Below are 23,122 nucleotides of genomic sequence, written 5' to 3'. Positions count from 1 at the left end.
AAATAGAAAAAAATCCCGGTGCCAGGAACATACAGACCCTTATTCTGATCGGTGCGGCCGGATCCGAATATGCGGCCAGGACCGTGCGTCCTAAACCCCGCCTTCCATACGGATCGCCAACTCCGTCCGAACGCGGTAAGAAGCTGTCCGAACGGACCGCACGTGTATTTCTCATGAATACACCTCCTCCATCTCAGGGAACCTCCCCCATCATTCGATGGGACCGAGTGGCCAGGCAGCTCCCGCAACCTCAGACCACTCGGGCATTTCTCCGCGCAAAAGCAGGGATCTAGGCGGGCAGCTGACATCCGGCGATGTCATATGTCCGCCCCCTACACGTGCGTCATGGCCGCATTACCATACGTACGCCCAGCGTTTTCATGGGAACGCCCATGAAATGCGGGGTGTGAACATATGGTAATGAGCCCAAATAGCCCTTCACGCCCCTCTCCACCCCTAGTTCGTAGTGTACACATTTCATGCGGAATGTGGCCGTGCGTTCCGTTCACACATGCGCAGAGACGCCTCTGCACATGCGCAGACACAAAACATCGGCGGGCCGAACACACGCGGACAATACCGCACCAACCAGAATAAAGTTTTAGAACATGAAAAGCACTTGGTTGTAGAAGGATAGGAACCGGCACACGGGTGGATAGTGAAGAAAAGTTGATTTATTGTTCAAACATGATTGCACACAACAACAGCTGTACACCTGACAGCTGTTTCAACCGAAATAAACGGTTTTCACCTCTGATGATCCTTCTACAACCAAGGGGGGTAAGTGCTTTTCATATATATATATATATATATATATATATGGAGAGTATAGAGAGAATCTAGGCACCTTATGAGGTTACAATACTTTCTTTTAGAAAGAAATTTTTAAACGTATATTCAGAAATGTATATGAAAAATGTATATAGATTTATTGCACCGAAAATAAAATAATATATCATAAATTTATAAAAATACATATAAAAATAGCTTTGCACATACAAATTTTTTTTGTCAATTTCAGGTTGGTCTGGGTAGGGAATGGGGATTGGGGGAAGGTAAAGATGAAAAAAAGGAAAAAAAAAACAGGGAGCAAGTGGGAGATGATAAGCACCATAAAACAATGTATATCAGAGAAGAGTATGTATATATTTTTCTCTCAGAGCTAGAGTAAGTACTTAGCTGGATATGTGATAAAAAGTAGTTTCTTTGCAAAAGAAGGTGGAAGTCCTTTTCCTTGGTTGGAAACCAGGAGGTAGAGCAGTAGTCTCTGGGCTCAATTGCAAGGAGGATTAGAGGATGGTCCCGACGCGTTTCGTCCACTCATGGACTTCTTCAAGGGGAGCAGAATATTTAGGTGTGACCAGTAGGGGTTTATATACTGTCTGGGATCATATGGGGGTGGAGTTGGATACCGGAATATGTGTATGTGTATGTATATATATATATATATATATATATATATATATATATATATATATATATATATATATATAATATATACACTTAACATCGGCACTCACCTTTCCTAGTTTTGGGGTGCCCTATGGCTTGTGACCACATTGTTTAAACAGACATTGGATGGGCTCTGCACACACTAAATTAACTGATAATAAATAGTGGAGATTTGGTTCATGAATTGATCAATGCATTTAAGCCTGCAGCCCCCGTCAAGGGACCCCACTGTTCTGCAGGTCCTACCACTATCGCTGAAAATGGCTGCAATACACATAGCTATCACATCAATGTTTGATACCAGGCATGCTATCAGGTCTGAAGCTCACAGCAGACTTTGCTTTTATAGGTTAAGTGTATATATTGTTTATTAGATTAATTTTTTTTAATTAGTCTTATTGTGGTCACATTCTCTCATGCACCCTGTTTTTAACTTAGATTCCATAGCTTGTGTTAGCCATTTCCCTAGATGATTAGTGACAGGTGTGTTGGTAGCTGCTCACCTATAAAAGCAAAGTCTGCTGTGAGCTTCAGACCTGATAGCATGCCTGGTATCAAACATTGATGTGATAGCTATGTGTATTGCAGCCATTTTCAGCGATAGTGGTAGGACCTGCAGAACAGTGGGGTCCCTTGACGGGGGCTGCAGGCTTAAATGCATTGATCAATTCATGAACCAAATCTCCACTATTTATTATCAGTTAATTTAGTGTGTGCAGAGCCCATCCAATGTCTACATATATATATGAGGAGAGGGGTCCGGAACTCCCAATAACGCAATTACTTGGCGATCGGTGCCTTCACTGCAAATGGATGCTGAAGTAGTGAGTGAAGGGTGCAGCACTCACGATCTTTCACACAATAAGCTGTACGCTGCCACTGTGGTATCATCAACGTTTCAAAACTTTAATGTTTTGTCATCAGGACAAACATTAAAGTTTTGAAACGTTGATGATACCACAGTGGCAGCGTACAGCTTATTGTGTGAAAGATCGTGAGTGCTGCACCTTCTACTCACTATATATATATATATATATATATATATATATATATATATATATCAACAAAAGAGTGACCCCACGTGCGCCCTTAGAAAATTATAAGCAGCTACTCTATGTCCCCCCCTGTTAGTGGGAGGAGGAGTTTTAGAAATAGGAGGAATAGAAGTATAGAGAGCGCTTTCAACCACCAAATATAGATTCAACCAATAATTTGTTAAAATACAAAACAGTACAAATCTTAATAAAACCAGTGTGCTTTTTATTGAAAGATTTTTTCAGAGTCACATCTGGAAGTAATGTCCTTTTCGGAAATGCAAGTAACCCGACGCGTTTCGTCTTGAAAAAGACTTCATCAGGGGTTTAGTACATTGTATTATTAGAACGCTTATACCGGCATGTGTTTTCTCAAATATACGTGAATGGTATATAACTCCCTCAAAGGGACGGACTTCAAAATCAATAGCAATTTCGCGGTGTTTATAACCGGCTTGTTATGCTCCAAAATTGCGTGGGTCGTGATGACCTCCCTCACAGGAGTATAGTTCAGATATCTAAAAAGTTATTTCAATATGTCTATTGACATATAGATTCCAAAATGGTCGCTTTCACTTCAAAAGGGTGATTACCCAGGTTGTCTCTTTAAAGGGTCAACGTAATCTCGGAGTATCCCCAATTTTTGTGGGTCTTAGGATGGTAATAGTGTTCAAAATATTATAGGTGGGACCATACAATAATAAAAGAGGTTATTCACCCGGTGCACTCAATTGTAGACCTAGTCCACTGATTAGGCTCCGTAGTGTCTACTTATCCAATAGTAAATAAAACGCACATAGACGGCAGAGCAGAACATCCAGTTTCTGGTCTCAGAGTGAAGTCCTGCAAAAGTCTGTCTGCCAATTGGTATAGGTATAGGTATTGGCAGACAGACTTTTGCAGGACTTCACTCTGAGACCAGAAACTGGATGTTCTGCTCTGCCGTCTATGTGCGTTTTATTTACTATTGGATAAGTAGACACTACGGAGCCTAATCAGTGGACTAGGTCTACAATTGAGTGCACCGGGTGAATAACCTCTTTTATTATTGTATGGTCCCACCTATAATATTTTGAACACTATTACCATCCTAAGACCCACAAAAATTGGGGATACTCCGAGATTACGTTGACCCTTTAAAGAGACAACCTGGGTAATCACCCTTTTGAAGTGAAAGCGACCATTTTGGAATCTATATGTCAATAGACATATTGAAATAACTTTTTAGATATCTGAACTATACTCCTGTGAGGGAGGTCATCACGACCCACGCAATTTTGGAGCATAACAAGCCGGTTATAAACACCGCGAAATTGCTATTGATTTTGAAGTCCGTCCCTCTGAGGGAGTTATATACCATTCACGTATATTTGAGAAAACACATGCCGGTATAAGCGTTCTAATAATACAATGTACTAAACCCCTGATGAAGTCTTTTTCAAGACGAAACGCGTCGGGTTACTTGCATTTCCGAAAAGGACATTACTTCCAGATGTGACTCTGAAAAAATCTTTCAATAAAAAGCACACTGGTTTTATTAAGATTTGTACTGTTTTGTATTTTAACAAATTATTGGTTGAATCTATATTTGGTGGTTGAAAGCGCTCTCTATACTTCTATTCCTCATATATATATATATATATATATATATATATATATATATATATATATATATATATATATATATATATATATATATATATATATATATATGTAAATATATATGTTGTAGGTCATCCATTTTAACCTCTCATATTTCACAACCACAGTGGGTGTCTCCTGAATCAACTAACCAATAAAGATTAATAGGATTCCCCACTTGAGATAACAATTTGGATAATATTTCCATGAACATAATAATAACACTTAATCCTTTTGGAGTGCATCCGTTACAACTACTGTTCTCTTCTTTTCTTGTGAAAATGATATACATATACTGCCATACACAGTGCTCATGGTATACATATACTGCCATACACAGTGCTCATGGTATACATATACTGCCATACACAGTGCTCATGGTATACATATACTGCCATACACAGTGCTCATGGTATACATATACTGCCATACACAGTGCTCATGGTATACATATACTGCCATACACAGTACTCATGGTATACATACACTGCCATACACAGTGCTCATGGTATACATATACTGCCATACACAGTGCTCATGGTATACATACACTGCCATACACAGTGCTCATGGTATACATATACTGCCATACACAGTGCTCATGGTATACATATACTGCCATACACAGTGCTCATGGTATACATACACTGCCATACACAGTGCTCATGGTATACATATACTGCCATACACAGTGCTCATGGTATACATATACTGCCATACACAGTGCTCATGGTATACATATACTGCCATACACAGTGCTCATGGTATACATATACTGCCATACACAGTGCTCATGGTATACATATACTGCCATACACAGTGCTCATGGTATACATATACTGCCATACACAGTACTCATGGTATACATACACTGCCATACACAGTGCTCATGGTATACATATACTGCCATACACAGTGCTCATGGTATACATACACTGCCATACACAGTGCTCATGGTATACATATACTGCCATACACAGTGCTCATGGTATACATATACTGCCATACACAGTGCTCATGGTATACATACACTGCCATACACAGTGCTCATGGTATACATATACTGCCATACACAGTGCTCATGGTATACATACACTGCCATACACAGTGCTCATGGTATACATATACTGCCATACACAGTGCTCATGGTATACATATACTGCCATACACAGTGCTCATGGTATACATACACTGCCATACACAGTGCTCATGGTATACATATACTGCCATACACAGTGCTCATGGTATACATACACTGCCATACACAGTGCTCATGGTATACATATACTGCCATACACAGTGCTCATGGTATACATATACTGCCATACACAGTGCTCATGGTATACATATACTGCCATACACAGTGCTCATGGTATACATACACTGCCATACACAGTGCTCATGGTATACATATACTGCCATACACAGTGCTCATGGTATACATACACTGCCATACACAGTGCTCATGGTATACATACACTGCCATACACAGTGCTCATGGTATACATATACTGCCATACACAGTGCTCATGGTATACATATACTGCCATACACAGTGCTCATGGTATACATACACTGCCATACACAGTGCTCATGGTATACATACACTACCATACACAGTGCTCATGGTATACATATACTGCCATACACAGTGCTCATGGTATACATATACTGCCATACACAGTGCTCATGGTATACATATACTGCCATACACAGTGCTCATGGTATACATATACTGCCATACACAGTGCTCATGGTATACATATACTGCCATACACAGTGCTCATGGTATACATACACTGCCATACACAGTGCTCATGGTATACATATACTGCCATACACAGTGCTCATGGTATACATACACTGCCATACACAGTGCTCATGGTATACATACACTGCCATACACAGTGCTCATGGTATACATACACTGCCATACACAGTGCTCATGGTATACATACACTGCCATACACAGTGCTCATGGTATACATATACTGCCATACACAGTGCTCATGGTATACATACACTGCCATACACAGTGCTCATGGTATACATACACTGCCATACACAGTACTCATGGTATACATATACTGCCATACACAGTGCTCATGGTATACATACACTGCCATACACAGTACTCATGGTATACATATACTGCCATACACAGTACTCATGGTATACATACACTGCCATACACAGTGCTCATGGTATACATATACTGCCATACACAGTGCTCATGGTATACATACACTGCCATACACAGTGCTCATGGTATACATATACTGCCATACACAGTGCTCATGGTATACATATACTGCCATACACAGTGCTCATGGTATACATACACTGCCATACACAGTGCTCATGGTATACATACACTGCCATACACAGTGCTCATGGTATACATACACTGCCATACACAGTGCTCATGGTATACATATACTGCCATACACAGTGCTCATGGTATACATACACTGCCATACACAGTGCTCATGGTATACATATACTGCCATACACAGTGCTCATGGTATACATATACTGCCATACACAGTGCTCATGGTATACATACACTGCCATACACAGTGCTCATGGTATACATATACTGCCATACACAGTGCTCATGGTATACATACACTGCCATACACAGTGCTCATGGTATACATATACTGCCATACACAGTGCTCATGGTATACATACACTGCCATACACAGTACTCATGGTATACATATACTGCCATACACAGTGCTCATGGTATACATACACTGCCATACACAGTACTCATGGTATACATACACTGCCATACACAGTACTCATGGTATACATATATAGTGCCATACACAGTGCTCATGGTATACATATACTGCCATACACAGTGCTCATGGTATACATATACTGCCATACACAGTACTCATGGTATACATATACTGCCATACACAGTGCTCATGGTATACATATACTGCCATACACAGTGCTCATGGTATACATATACTGCCATACACAGTACTCATGGTATACATATACTGCCATACACAGTGCTCATGGTATACATATGCTGCCATACACAGTGCTCATGGTATACATATACTGCCATACACAGTGCTCATGGTATACATATATAGTGCCATACACAGTACTCATGGTATACATATACTGCCATACACAGTGCTCATGGTATACATATATAGTGCCATACACAGTACTCATGGTATACATATACTGCCATACACAGTGCTCATGGTATACATATACTGCCATACACAGTGCTCATGGTATACATATACTGCCATACACAGTGCTCATGGTATACATACACTGCCATACACAGTGCTCATGGTATACATACACTGCCATACACAGTGCTCATGGTATACATACACTGCCATACACAGTGCTCATGGTATACATATACTGCCATACACAGTGCTCATGGTATACATATACTGCCATACACAGTGCTCATGGTATACATATACTGCCATACACAGTGCTCATGGTATACATATACTGCCATACACAGTGCTCATGGTATACATATACTGCCATACACAGTGCTCATGGTATACATATACTGCCATACACAGTGCTCATGGTATACATATACTGCCATACACAGTGCTCATGGTATACATACACTGCCATACACACAGTGCTCATGGTATACATACACTGCCATACACAGTACTCATGGTATACATATACTGCCATACACAGTGCTCATGGTATACATATACTGCCATACACAGTGCTCATGGTATACATATACTGCCATACACAGTGCTCATGGTATACATACACTGCCATACACAGTGCTCATGGTATACATATACTGCCATACACAGTGCTCATGGTATACATATACTGCCATACACAGTGCTCATGGTATACATATACTGCCATACACAGTGCTCATGGTATACATACACTGCCATACACAGTACTCATGGTATACATATACTGCCATACACAGTGCTCATGGTATACATATACTGCCATACACAGTGCTCATGGTATACATACACTGCCATACACACAGTGCTCATGGTATACATACACTGCCATACACAGTACTCATGGTATACATATACTGCCATACACAGTGCTCATGGTATACATATACTGCCATACACAGTGCTCATGGTATACATACACTGCCATACACACAGTGCTCATGGTATACATACACTGCCATACACAGTACTCATGGTATACATATACTGCCATACACAGTGCTCATGGTATACATATACTGCCATACACAGTGCTCATGGTATACATACACTGCCATACACAGTAGTGTAAGGTGCATTATGGTGTATGGCATATAATGTAAGGTGTATTACGGTGTGTTGTGTATACTGTAAAGTGCATTACGGTGTGTGGCGTGTAGTGTAAGGTGCATTATGGTGTATGGCATATAATGTAAGGTGTATTACGGTGAGTGCCATATAATGTAAGGTGTATTACGGTGTGTGGCATATAATGTAAGGTGTATTACGGTGTGTGGCGCATAATTTAAGGTGTATTACGGTGTGTGGCGTATAATGTAAAGTGCATGGCGGTGTATGGCATATAATGTAAGGTGTATTACGGTGTGTGGCGTATAATGTAAGGTGTATTACAGTGTATGGCATATAATGTAAGGTGCATTACGGTGTGTGGCGTATAATGTAAGGTGTATTACGGTGTGTGGCATATAATGTAAGGTGTATTACAGTGTGTGCCGTATAATGTAAGGTGTATTACGGTGTGTGGCGTATAATGTAAGGTGTATTACGGTGTGTGGCATATAATGTAAGGTGTATTACGGTGTGTGGCGCATAATTTAAGGTGTATTACGGTGTGTGGCGTATAATGTAAAGTGCATGGCGGTGTATGGCATATAATGTAAGGTGCATTACGGTGTGTGGCGTATAATGTAAGGTGTATTACGGTGTGTGGCATATAATGTAAGGTGTATTACAGTGTGTGCCGTATAATGTAAGGTGTATTACGGTGTGTGGCGTATAATGTAAGGTGTATTACGGTGTGTGGCATATAATGTAAGGTGTATAACAGTGTGGCGTATAATGTAAGGTGTATAACGGTGTGTGGCGTATAATGTAAGGTGTATTAAGGTGTGTGGCGTATAATGTAAGGTGTATTACGGTGTGTGGCGTATAATGTAAGGTGCATTACAGTGTATGGCGTGTAGTGTAAGGTGTACTACAGTGTGTGGCGTGTAATGTAAGGTGTATTACGGTGTGTGGCGTATAATGTAAGGTGTACTACGGTGTGTGGCGTGTAATGTAAGGTGTATTACGGTGTGTGGCGTATAATGTAAGGTGTATTACGGTGTGTGGCGTATAATGTAAGGTGTATTACAGTGTATGTCATGTAATGTAAGGTGTATTACAGTGTGTGGCGAGTAATGTAAGGTCTATTACAGTGTGTGGCGTGTAGTGTAAGGTGTATTACGGTGTGTGGCGTATAATTTAAGGTGTATTACGGTGTGTGGCGTATAATGTAAGGTGTATTACGGTGCGTGGCGTGTAGTGTAAGGTGTATTACGGTGTGTGGCGTATAATGTAAGGTGTATTACGGTGTGTGGCGTGTAATGTAATGTGTATTACAGTGTGTGGCTTATAATGTAAGGTGTATTACGGTGTGTGGCGTATAATGTAAGGTGTATAACAGTGTGGCGTATAATGTAAGTTGTATTACAGTGTGTGGCGTATAATGTAAGGTGTATTACAGTGTGTGGCGTATAATGTAAGGTGTATTACGGTGTGTGGCGCATAATTTAAGGTGTATTACGGTGTGTGGCGTATAATGTAAGGTGCATTACGGTGTATGGCATATAATGTAAGGTGCATTACGGTGTGTGGCGTATAATGTAAGGTGTATTACGGTGTGTGGCGTATAATGTAAGGAGTATTACGGTGTGTGCCGTATAATGTAAGGTGTATTACTGTGTGTGGCGTATAATGTAAGGTGTATTACAGTGTGTGGCTTATAATGTAAGGTGTATTACGGTGTGTGGCGTATAATGTAAGGTGTATCACAGTGTGGCGTATAATGTAAGGTGTATTACAGTGTGTGGCGTATAATGTAAGGTGTATTACAGTGTGTGGCGTATAATGTAAGGTGTATTACAGTGTGTGGCGTATAATGTAAGGTGTATTACAGTGTGTGGCGTATAATGTAAGGTGTATTACAGTGTGTGGCGTATAATGTAAGGTGTATTACGGTGTGTGGCGCATAATTTAAGGTGTATTACGGTGTGTGGCGTATAATGTAAGGTGCATTACGGTGTATGGCATATAATGTAAGGTGCATTACGGTGTGTGGCGTATAATGTAAGGTGTATTACGGTGTGTGGCATATAATGTAAGGAGTATTACAGTGTGTGCCGTATAATGTAAGGTGTATTACTGTGTGTGGCGTATAATGTAAGGTGTATTACGGTGTGTGGCGTATAATATAAGGTGTATTACTGTGTGTGGCATATAATGTAAGGTGTATTACGGTGTGTGGCGTATAATGTAAGGTGTATTACAGTGTATGTCATGTAACGTAAGGTGTATTACAGTGTGTGGCGTGTAGTGTAAGGTGTATTACGGTGTGTGGCGTATAATTTAAGGTGTATTACGGTGTGTGGCGTATAATGTAAGGTGTATTTTGGTGCGTGGATGTGTAGTGTAAAGTGTATTACGGTGTGTGGCGTATAATGTAAGGTGTATTACGGTGTGTGGCGTGTAATGTAAGGTGTATTTTGGTGCGTGGTGTGTAGTGTAAAGTGTATTACGGTGTGTGGCGTATAATGTAAGGTGTATTACGGTGTGTGGCGTGTAATGTAAGGTGTATTACAGTGTGTGGCGTGTAATGTAAGGTGTATTACAGTGTGTGGCTTATAATGTAAGGTGTATTACGGTGTGTGGCGTATAATGTAAGGTGTATCACAGTGTTTGGCGTATAATGTAAGGTGTATTACAGTGTGTGGCGTATAATGTAAGGTGTATTACAGTGTGTGGCGTATAATGTAAGGTGTATTACAGTGTGTGGCGTATAATGTAAGGTGTATTACAGTGTGTGGCGTATAATGTAAGGTGAATTACAATGTGTGGCGTATAATGTAAGGTGTATTACGGTGTGTGGCGTATAATTTAAGGTGTTATACGGTGTGTGGCGTATAATTTAAGGTGTATTACGGTGCGTGGCGTGTAGTGTAAGGTGTATTACGGTGTGTGGCGTATAATGTAAGGTGTATTACGGTGTGTGGCATATAATGTAAGGTGTATTACGGTGTGTGGCGTATAATGTAAGGTGTATCACAGTGTGTGGCGTATAATGTAAGGTGTATTACGGTGTGTGGCATATAATGTAAGGTGTATAACGGTGTGTGGCGTATAATGTAAGGTGTATTACAGTGTGTGGCGTATAATGTAAGGTGTATTACAGTGTGTGGCGTATAATGTAAGGTGTATTACAGTGTGTGGCGTATAATGTAAGGTGTATTACAGTGTGTGGCGTATAATGTAAGGTGTATTACGGTGTGTGGCGTATAATGTAAGGTGTATTACGGTGTGTGGCGTATAATGAAAGGTGTATTACGGTGTGTGGCGTATAATGTAAGGTGTATTACGGTGTGTGGCGTATAATGTAAGGTGTATTACAGTGTGTGGCGTGTAATGTAAGGTGTATTACGGTGTGTGGCATATAATGTAAGGTGTATAACGATGTGTGGCGTATAATGTAAGGTGTATTACAGTGTGTGGCGTATAATGTAAGGTGTATTACGGTGTGTGGCGTATAATGTAAGGTGTATTACAGTGTGTGGCGTGTAATGTAAGGTGTATTACGGTGTGTGGCGTGTAATGTAAGGTGTATTACGGTGTGTGGCCTGTAATGTAAGGTGTATTACGGTGTGTGGCATATAATGTAAGGTGTATAACGATGTGTGGCGTATAATGTAAGGTGTATTACAGTGTGTGGCGTATAATGTAAGGTGTATTACGGTGTGTGGCATATAATGTAAGGTGTATAACGATGTGTGGCGTATAATGTAAGGTGTATTACAGTGTGTGGCGTATAATGTAAGGTGTATTACGGTGTGTGGCGTATAATGTAAGGTGTATTACAGTGTGTGGCGTGTAGTGTAAGGTGTATTACAGTGTGTGGCGTATAATGTAAGGTGTATTACGGTGTGTGGCGTATAATGTAAGGTGTATTACGGTGTGTGGCGTATAATGTAAGGTGTATTACAGTGTGTGGCGTGTAATGTAAGGTGTATTACGGTGTGTGGCGTGTAATGTAAGGTGTATTACGGTGTGTGGCATATAATGTAAGGTGTATAACGATGTGTGGCGTATAATGTAAGGTGTATTACAGTGTGTGGCGTATAATGTAAGGTGTATTACGGTGTGTGGCGTGTAATGTAAGGTGTATTACGGTGTGTGGCGTATAATGTAAGTTGTATTACGGTGTGTGGCGTATAATGTAAGGTGTATTACAATGTGTGGCGCATAATGTAAGTGTCATTACTGTAAGTGTCGCAATGTGTAAGATGTATTCCAGGTGTGTGTGTGTCTGGGGTGGCGGCAGGCGGGGGGGGGGGGGTTTGGGGGGCGCCAGAGACTTTTTTGGCATGGGGGAGCATAATTTATAGTTACGCCACTGGTTGTTTGCTACCGCAGTGATGGCGTGCAATAGGGGGGAGGGGGAGGTAACATGTTTTGCTTTACGTGGGGTTTTTTTCCGCTGACGTCATACCCTGTAATTGGTGAAGGTTGGGCTGGAAGCGGAACCTGATTGCCAGCATTTAGGGTGGTGGGTACATGTTATTATTTGTGTGTGGCTTGAAAAAGCAATAATGAAGGTGCTAAAACGTTGCTTCACCATTTGGATAATAGCCTGTGGCTGTTTGTATTTCTGTGCAGAGATTCCCATTGGGGCACATGTGGAGGGCACCAGGTGAAGTATCAGTCAGTACCAGTGAGTGCTATTACACGGAGCCTTGAAAAAGATTTGAAATCGAAACGCGTTGGATGGCTTTCTGAATCTGCACAACCTCTTTTTAAACTTTGGACCATTCTGTGTTTATGCTGGACATTGAAACAAAGGTACCGGGTGTTCACTCACCGACATCTCTAAACTTATCCGGAGAGTTTTTTGGTGTATACTTAGTGTGAGTTTCATCCAACATCCATCACATCCATCACCCACCTTTGGATTTTTTTACAGTGTACCTATGGTCTAAGTGTATTTTAATAATTTTTGTATTTTGGCATTAAAAATAAATTTTTCAAGCTAAAGAAACCCAGATGTGCTTTGAAAATTCCTGCCAATTGTGAGTTACTGGTACGCTTGCCTTGAAAAGAAACCTTTATATGTATTATAACACCTTGATCGTGTGAGTGAAAACGTACGCCCAATCTAATTCCATTGGACACCAGGGTGGACTTGGTGAAGGCTATACTATCACCGGAAAAAAAGATACCTTTACGTGTAATAAATGTAGAAATGACTGTAGCCAGTGAGGAACTTTCAAGCTACCCTGCATAGTGGACTAAACCAATATATGTGCAATATCTTACATGCTGAAAATCACAATGAACACATTAAAATCCGATGTGTGTATCTATTAAAGAAATATGGGTACTTATGTAATATCTGGACTCCCGTTTTTCTTATGAGACCGTGTCCCCTCGCGGGGCTCGCTGCGCTCGCCACACTATATAAAATCAACTCCATGCGTAGTTGGATAGTAGGGGTATGAAAAAATGGGGTGCATTTAACATGGGAGCCCAGATAATACATAAGTACCGAAATATTAGATCTAGTCATATACATTTTGACACAAAGGTTTTACTATATTTAATTTAGTTGTAATTATTTGGGATTTTTATTCATAATGTATTTATGGTTATCATACATGTAAATTAAACATATATGACATTTAACAATTTAATGTTTGTTTATTAATAATAATAATAATAATAATAATAATAATAATAATAATAATAATAATAAAACTAATATATATATATTTGACCACAGCCATGCATGGTTCAATTGCTGGGGTGCCATAAAATTACCTCTTACAGCAATCAAAAAGATATCCCCAAAGGGGGGAGAAATGGCACTTACCAGGCTTCACAGCAATTTGGGTGTATAGCTCAAATTTATTCAAAGAAGCCCAAAGTTCAAGCTGACGTTTGGTCCATGCAAGTGCCTTTCCCACAGCTGGTTCAGTAACAAAGGTCTACAGTTGGTCCATACAAGAATGTGGGCGTGGGGACACTGTTGACCTTTGTTACTGAACCAGCTGTGGGAAAGGCACTTGCATGGACCAAACATCAGCTTGATCTTTGGACTTCTTTGTCAGAAATGTGGATGTATAGCCCGAATCTATTCACAGAAGCAGGGCAGCATCCAGCTGTCAGCTCAGCCAGCAGGTGGGCAGGCTGGCAACTGGCGGCAGCGTGCAGTGACCGCCAGGCAGCCATGCTGCGTGCAGGGACGTCTAAGTCGGCACCTGTGCAATGGCCAGCCTCCCCTGTTCTGGTCAAAATACACGGGTAAGAGCTGTTTCCACATCTTGTGCCCAGTGTTTTGCCCCCTAAAAACCATGCTAGAATTATGGGTAAAAATCAAGGGTCAGTAGAACTGGGATTTTTACCTTGTCACCATTTCCGCTGACAAAAACCCAGGGTTCATGCACGTGCAAAAACCCGCAATTTTTTAGGTCGGAGGAAAAAGTCTTGTAAATGCCATTTCCCCCTTTGAGAATATCTCTTACTAGAATATTATATATTATCCAGGAGAAACAGCACCTCTGCAGTAGTCATTTAAATGAGAAGAGCATTGTGTAGCAAGTGACCAGGGTCATAGTGAATAAATATGTGTTGCATGCTGTGAGGATACGAGTTCTTCAATCACTCAGACACCGAGCAGATGAAACCAAAATATGGTTTATTTTTATCACAGCACACAAAAGTAGATGAAGACAGGAAAAAGATTCAAATGGTAGCATAAAAACATCCGGGTAGCAAAGTCCTGGTAGCATTTCAGTCCAAATAACGAAACTATCACTTAGTCCACACAGCAGTGACAGCAGAAACCTGTGCGAATCCACACAGCACCGGACGCTCCACACCAGAGCTTACGTAGGATGCCCCCCCCCAGGCAAACGATGCGCTCACAAGGTCCAGTGGCAGAGTATCACCTCTAGCCAGGATTGCGACTAACATGAGGGGCTGGCAGGTGTACAAGTCATTTTAAAAACTTCCAATTTCCCACGGGGCACAAACCAAAAGTGGGCTGGCAGTGGATCTTGATTGGTGGATTCAAGAGTCAGACACATCCCCCCAGGTAATATCCAGCTGGCCATCTGCTGCAGCCCCCCTGCTGGGTCGGTTCCAGTAAGTCTGGAAGTAGCCAGGATATGCAGATGCAGTGTCAACACAAGATACAAAACACAGTCTGATTACATTATGTGGTGATCACCCCCTGTGGACAACCTTCCTGTTGATAGCAGGGGCATTTGATCACCCCCTGTGGTGCCTGGTTCCACAAAGTCTGCTAGAGCCCAGAGGTTTACAAAGAATTGTAAACCCCCCTGTGGAGATGGTTCCTCTGCTATCTCTTTCCTGTAAATAGCAGCACAATAGCAGGGTAATTGGATCACCCCCTGTGGAGATTGCCTTTTGGGAGGACAGTTTATGATAACCCTTTTCCTGTATGAATAAAGTCCTGGGAAATACAGACATTACATTTCTGGTGGGATTATACAGCCTAATAATATATGATCTGGAACTACACACACATATAGGGGGAATATAGACATACATAGAGACTACAGGGTACAGACTGACTAAAGTGTACATTTTTCACTACAAATAATAAAATATCATAATTACAGTCTTACGGTCAGCCTGCTAACCTCACACATGCATTTCCACAATTACAATTGTAGAGAATTAACACGCATCTCCATAACTATATCCTGAAAAGCTATTGAATCAGAAATTGCAACATCATTTGAAAACTCACCTATTCATCAAAGCGTACCCTTCCACTGCATAAACCAGCTGGTTCTCCGACCCCTTGCATACCTCCCAACGTTTGCGCCCGAAAGGGGGCGGGGCATATGCAAATGAGGGCGCGGCTTATGCTAATTAGCCGCGATCTCATTTTCATACGAGAATAGACGCTGTGCGCATGCGCACAGCGTCTATTCTACTAGATTGGGGGGTCTCCCAACTGCCACCCCCCGCAGCGGGACAATGCCTGCCGCGGGTGGGACAGCGGGACAGGACCCGAAAATCGGGACTGTCCCTCTAAAATCGTGACAGTTGGGAGGTATGCCCTTGCCTGTTACATCCTGCTATCTAACCACCACCCCCTCGCTTGCACCTCTTGTAATCTGTCAGTCTCCCCTTCCTACTAGATTGTAAGCTCCTCTGAGCAGGGCCCTCTTCCCTCCTGTTGTCAAAGCCCTCTTCTCTTCACATTTCACTCACAGCTCTCCTATACTCCAACACTCAGTGACCATCTTCATACTCATCTCCATCATTGGCCTCAAGCCTCTAGTTGTATGCTGATTGGGTCCTCACTACTTACATTTAAGCTGTAATGTGTATTGTACTGTGGCGCTCTTTATTTGTACTGTATTTTTGTTATTTATTCAATGTTATGCCAAGTTTTGTCTCCCTGTATTGTTCCTTTGTACGGCGCTGCCAAACACTTGTGGCGCCTTATAAATAAAATTATAATAATAATAATAATTTGTGTTTAACAAGATTAAACCTGACACACCCGAACCTGAACATCTCTACTAAAAAGGTGTTGTGTTCTTCCCTGGGGGCTCTTAAAGTCATTTTTCTTGATAAGAATTTCCACACACAGAACAGTCAGATCCTAAAAAGTTATTGTTTATTACATGACCTGCAAGTTTCTGTGTCATATTTCCTAGAATACTCCACCCATTGCCAGCATTATTTAATTTATCACCAATAAAAAGTATACATTTTATTAGATCCCTGTACTATAGATTTATCAAATTATCAAACCAAGTCACAAAAGTATTTTTCTCTGTAATATGAGATAATTTATTAATGTTGGAGGTGCCCCCAAGAAATTGAATACTCAAATACTCACGAAAGAAAAATGTTTGATTGTGAGAGGCAACCAATCCATTAAAAAAGATTTCTTGTGGGAGGCACATTTTTTACAATGACTAATGGCCCTTATTCAGATCTGATCGCAGTACAAATTTGTTCTCAAAATGGGCAAAACCATGTGCACTGCAGGTGGGGCAGATGTAACATGTGCAGAGAGAGTTGGAATTGTGCGAGTTATTTTATTTCTGTGCAGGGTAAATACTGTCTGCATTATTTTTACACTGCAATTTAGATTTCAGTTTCAACATACCCCACCCAAAATGTTACTCTCTCTGCACATGCCCCCCCTTGTAAACCATCCATCAATGGCATAAAACTATTCAACCCTCCACTATCGATGCCCAAAACATTGAGCACTAGGTCCCAACCATTGATGTTTTGGGAACATCGATAGCCGATGACCATCCCTACTGTATATTTGGCACAGGGCTGCTTGAGGGGAGCAGGAGAGGAGATCAGCGCAGTGCCAGCCACTGGACCGGAAGACGAGCGGGTCCCAGTGGCAGAAGGTTAGGAAGATGAAGAGGGTGCGGTGCAGAGTGGAGCGGAGGACGTTGAAGAAGGATGCCAGGAACCTTGAACCAGAGGTCCGAACAGGAAGAGCTGCAGTGAGGTAAACCCATCTGGATTGTCCTCCAAAAGCATCCACCTTTTGAAGCACAGGGAGCCAGGTTCGCAATTACTACACACCCCCTGAATCCTGACATTATCCGCCCCCGCCTAATTGTAACTATACATCCCCTCCTCCCCATCCTAACTTATACACCCCCTGGTAACTGGGGCGACTGTCACTAAGAGCGCGCTCCCATCGCTGGTCACTGATGAAAACAGGACACAGCGATTTGGTCGCAGATCGATTTAAAGTCCAAATCGTTCAACGTCCAAATCGTTCCGTGTGTACAGAGCTTACTTCTACACCCCCTCCAGTGTCCTCCGTGTGTCCGCTGTGCCCCCCGTGTGTAGGCTGTCCTCCCCCCAGTGCCCCCCATGTGTACGCTGTGCCCCCCGTGTGTACAATGTCCACCCCCCCCCAGTGCCCCCATGTGTATGCTGTCATCATCCCCAGTGCCCCCGTGTGTACGCTGTCATCATCCCCAATGCCCCCGTGTGTACGCTGTCGTCGTCCCCAATGCCCCTGTGTGTATGCTGTCCCCCCCAGTGCCCCATGTGTACGCTGCCCCCCCCAGTGCCCCGTGTGTACGCTGCCCCCCCAGTGCCCCGTGTGTACGTTGCCCCCACCAGTGCCCCGTGTGTACGTGTGCCCCCCACCAGTGCCCCCATGTGTACGCTGCCCCCCCCAGTGCCCCCCGTGTGTACTCTGCCCCCCCAGTGCCCCCGTGTGTACGCTGCCCCCCCCCAGTCCCCCGTGTGTATGCTGCCCCCCGTGTGTATGCTGTCCCCCCCAGTACCCCCCCATACGTACGCTGTCCCCCCAGTGCCCTCCATGTATATGCTGTGCCCCCCGTGTGTATGCTGTCTCCCACCAGTGCCCCCGTGTGTATGCTGTGTCCCCCCGTGTGTATGCTGTCTCCCACCAGTGCCCCCGTGTGTACGCTGTCCCCCCCAGTGCCCACCGTGTGTATGCTGTTGCCCCTATGTGTGTATGCTGTTCCCCCCATGTGTGTACGCTGTCCCCCCCAGTGCACCCGTGTGTGTACGCTGTCCTCCCCAATGCCCCCGCATGTGTATGCTGTCCCCCCCAGTGCCCCTGTGTGTATGCTGTCCCCCCCAGTGCTCCCGTGTGTGTACGTTGTCCCCCCCAGTGCCCCCGTGTGTGTATACGCTGCCCCCCCCCCAGTGCCCCCCGTGTGTACGCTGTCCCCGCCCAGTGCCCCCTGTGTGTACACTGTCCCCCCCCCAGTGCCCCCATGTGTGTGCACTGTCCCCCCCAGTACCCCCGTGTGTGTACGCTGTCCCCCCCAGTGCCCCGTGTGTATTTACTCTGTCCCCCCCAGTGCCACCCCCATGTGTACGCTGTCCCCCGTATGTGTACGCTGTCCTCCCCCCCCCAGTGCCACCATGTGTGATGTGTGTACTCTGTCCCCCCCGTCCCCAGTGCCCCCGTGTGTGTACGCTGTCCCCCCTGGCATCCTACATTACCTATCATCCAGCCAGGGGACATGGCCGCCCGCCTGCCAGCCAGCAGCTCCTATCCCCGGCAGCTTCTATCCCCAGCATTCTACATCCCCTACCATCCAGGCCGGGGACGTGCTTGCCCGGCCGCCTGCCTGCAGCTCCTAAAGCTGAGCCCTTTGTTGTTGTTGTTGTTGTTGTTATTATTAATAATAATAATATATTTCCTGCCCAGACTCTGTCCTCCCCATGCTGCCGCCGGGACTCGTCGAAACCAGGTTCAGGCGCTTCCACAGCCTGCGGCCTAACAGTCTGGTGAAGCCCCGGCCTTGAGTTGCCTCCGCCACCCGGAAGACAGAAAGCAGCCACCCGGGCCATCAGAGGAGCAGCTGCACCCATGTAAATCCACCCCCCCCCACTGTCCCTGTGTGTACCCTGTCCCCCATCCCCACTATCCCTGTATGTACCCTGTCCCCTCAACTGTCCCCCACACCCCGTGTGTAAGCTGTGCCCCCCCCATTTGTGTACACTGTACCCTCCCAGTGCCCCCGTGTGTACGCTGTCCCCCCAGTGCCCCCGTGTGTACGCTGTGCCCCCGTGTATGCTGTCCCCCCAGTGCCCCCCCGTGTGTACGCTGTCCCCCCAGTGCCCCCCGTATGTACGATGTCCCCCACAGTGCCCCCAGTGTGTACGCTGTCCCCCCCAGTACCCCCCGTGTGTACGCTGTCCCCCCCAGTGCCCCCGTGTGTACGCTGCCCCCCCATCAGTGCCCCTGTGTGTAGGCTGTTGTCCCCCCCAGTGCCCCCCCATTTGTGTATGCTGTACCCCCCCAGTGCCCCCCGTGTGTACGCTGTCCCCCCAGTGCCCCCCGGGGTGTACTCTGTGCCCCCCGTGTGTACGCTGTCCCCCCCCAGTGCCCCCGTGTGCATGCTGTCCCCCCAGTGCCTCCCCTGTGTACGATGTCCCCCCCAGTGCCCCCCGTGTGTACGCTGTCCCCCCCAGTACCCCCCGTGTGTACACTGTCCCCCCCAGTGCCCCGTGTGTACGCTGTCCCCCCCCAGTGCCCCCTGTGTGTACGCTGTCCCCCCCCCAGTGCCCCCGGTGTGTACGCTGTGCCCCCGTGTGTACGCTGTCCCCCCCAGTGCCCCCTTGTGTATGCTGTCCCCCCAGTGCCTCCCGTGTGTACGATGTGCCCCCCGTGTGTACGCTGTCCCCCCCAGTACCCCCGTGTGTACACTGTCCCCCCCAGTGCCCTCGTGTGTACGCTGACCCCCCCAGTGCCCCCTGTGTGTACGCTGTACTCTCCAGTGCCCCCCGTGTGTACGCTGTCCCCCCCAGTGCCCCCGTGTGTACGCTGTCCCCCCAGTATCCCCCGTGTGTACGCTGTCCCCCCAGTGCCCCGTGTGTACGCTGTCATGCCCCCCGTGTGTACGCTGTCCCCCCAGTGCCCCCCCGTGTGTACGCTGTCCCCCCCAGTGCCCCCGTGTGTACGCTGTCCCCCCAGTGCCCCTCGTGTGTACGCTGTCCCCCGTATGTGTACGCTGTCCTCCCCCCCCCCAGTGCCACCATGTGTGATGTGTGTACTCTGTCCCCCCCCCCCAGTGCCCCCGTGTGTGTACGCTGTCCCCCCCAGTGCCCCCCGTGTGTACTCTGTCCCCCCCAGTGCCACCCCCATGTGTACGCTGTCCCCCGTATGTGTACGCTGTCCTCCCCCCCAGTGCCACCATGTGTGATGTGTGTACTCTGTCCCCCCCCCCCCCCCCCAGTGCCCCCGTGTGTGTACGCTGTCCCCCCTGGCATCCTACATTACCTATCATCCAGCCAGGGGACATGGCCGCCCGCCTGCCAGCCAGCAGCTCCTATCCCCGGCAGCTCCTATCCCCAGCATTCTACATCCCCTACCATCCAGGCCGGGGACGTGCTTGCCCGGCCGCCTGCCTGCAGCTCCTAAAGCTGAGCCCTTTGTTGTTGTTGTTGTTGTTGTTGTTGTTGTTATTATTAATAATAATAATATATTTCCTGCCCAGACTCTGTCCTCCCCATGCTGCCGCCGGGACTCGTCGGAACCAGGTTCAGGCGCTTCCACAGCCTGCGGCCTAACAGTCTGGTGAAGCCCCGGCCTTGAGTTGCCTCCGCCACCCGGAAGACAGAAAGCAGCCACCCGGGCCATCAGAGGAGCAGCTGCACCCATGTAAATCCACCCCCCCCCACTGTCCCTGTGTGTACCCTGTCCCCCATCCCCACTATCCCTGTATGTACCCTGTCCCCTCAACTGTCCCCCACACCCCGTGTGTAAGCTGTGCCCCCCCCCATTTGTGTACACTGTACCCTCCCAGTGCCCCCGTGTGTACGCTGTCCCCCCAGTGCCCCCGTGTGTACGCTGTGCCCCCGTGTATGCTGTCCCCCCAGTGCCCCCCGTGTGTACGCTGTCCCCCCAGTGCCCCCCGTATGTACGATGTCCCCCACAGTGCCCCCAGTGTGTACGCTGTCCCCCCCAGTACCCCCCGTGTGTACGCTGTCCCCCCCAGTGCCCCCGTGTGTACGCTGCCCCCCCATCAGTGCCCCTGTGTGTAGGCTGTTGTCCCCCCCAGTGCCCCCCCATTTGTGTACGCTGTACCCCCCCAGTGCCCCCCGTGTGTACGCTGTCCCCCCAGTGCCCCCCGGGGTGTACTCTGTGCCCCCGTGTGTACGCTGTCCCCCCCAGTGCCCCCGTGTGCATGCTGTCCCCCCAGTGCCTCCCCTGTGTACGATGTCCCCCCCAGTGCCCCCCGTGTGTACGCTGTCCCCCCCAGTACCCCCCGTGTGTACACTGTCCCCCCCAGTGCCCCGTGTGTACGCTGTCCCCCCCAGTGCCCCCTGTGTGTACGCTGTCCCCCCCAGTGCCCCCGGTGTGTACGCTGTGCCCCCGTGTGTACGCTGTCCCCCCCAGTGCCCCCTTGTGTATGCTGTCCCCCCAGTGCCTCCCGTGTGTACACTGTCCCCCCCAGTGCCCTCGTGTGTACGCTGACCCCCCCAGTGCCCCCTGTGTGTACGCTGTACTCTCCAGTGCCCCCCGTGTGTACGCTGTCCCCCCCAGTGCCCCCGTGTGTACGCTGTCCCCCCAGTACACCCCCGTGTGTACGCTGTCCCCCCCAGTGCCCCGTGTGTACGCTGTCATGCCCCCCGTGTGTACGCTGTCCCGCCCAGTGCCCCCCATGTGTACGCTGTCCCGCCCAGTGCCCCCCGTGTGTACGCTGTCCCCCCAGTGCCCCTCGTGTGTACGCTCCCCCCCCCAGTGCCCCCCGTGTGTACGCTGTCCCCCCAGTGACCCCCGTGTGTACGCTGTGCCCTGTACCCCCCGTGTGTACGCTGTGCCCCTCGTGCGTAAGCTGTGCCCCCCTATGTGTACCCCCTGTGTACATTGTCCTCCTTCAATGCCCTACAGTAAAGCTTCTACACGCTGGGTGTCATACTCATTGCCAGGGGTTTCATGGGCTGGATGTCTTGCCTGTTGACAGGGGTTTCATGCACTGGGATGGGTGTCATACTCAATGCCAGGGGTTTGTAATGCTTGTGGCCAGGGGTAATGCTCATTGCCAGGGGTGTGTTATCATTAAACATTTAAAAAATCTAATTTTATTCTTGCACTGAAATTTAAAATTGAAAATTGAAAAAAAGCTATGAAATTCCATTGACTAAAAACCTTACGGTTTCACATGTCCCATTAAGGCTTCTTACACATGATCTGGCATTTCTGAAACCTGTTGTAACTCTTCCACTCAAACT

The sequence above is a fragment of the Crinia signifera genome, chromosome 1, assembly GCF_055691185.1.
Source record: "Crinia signifera chromosome 1, ASM5569118v1, whole genome shotgun sequence".
NCBI classification, from domain to species: Eukaryota; Metazoa; Chordata; class Amphibia; order Anura; family Myobatrachidae; genus Crinia; species Crinia signifera.
The sequence above is the reverse complement of the archived record's forward strand: the minus strand, read 5'-3'. Positions refer to the sequence as shown.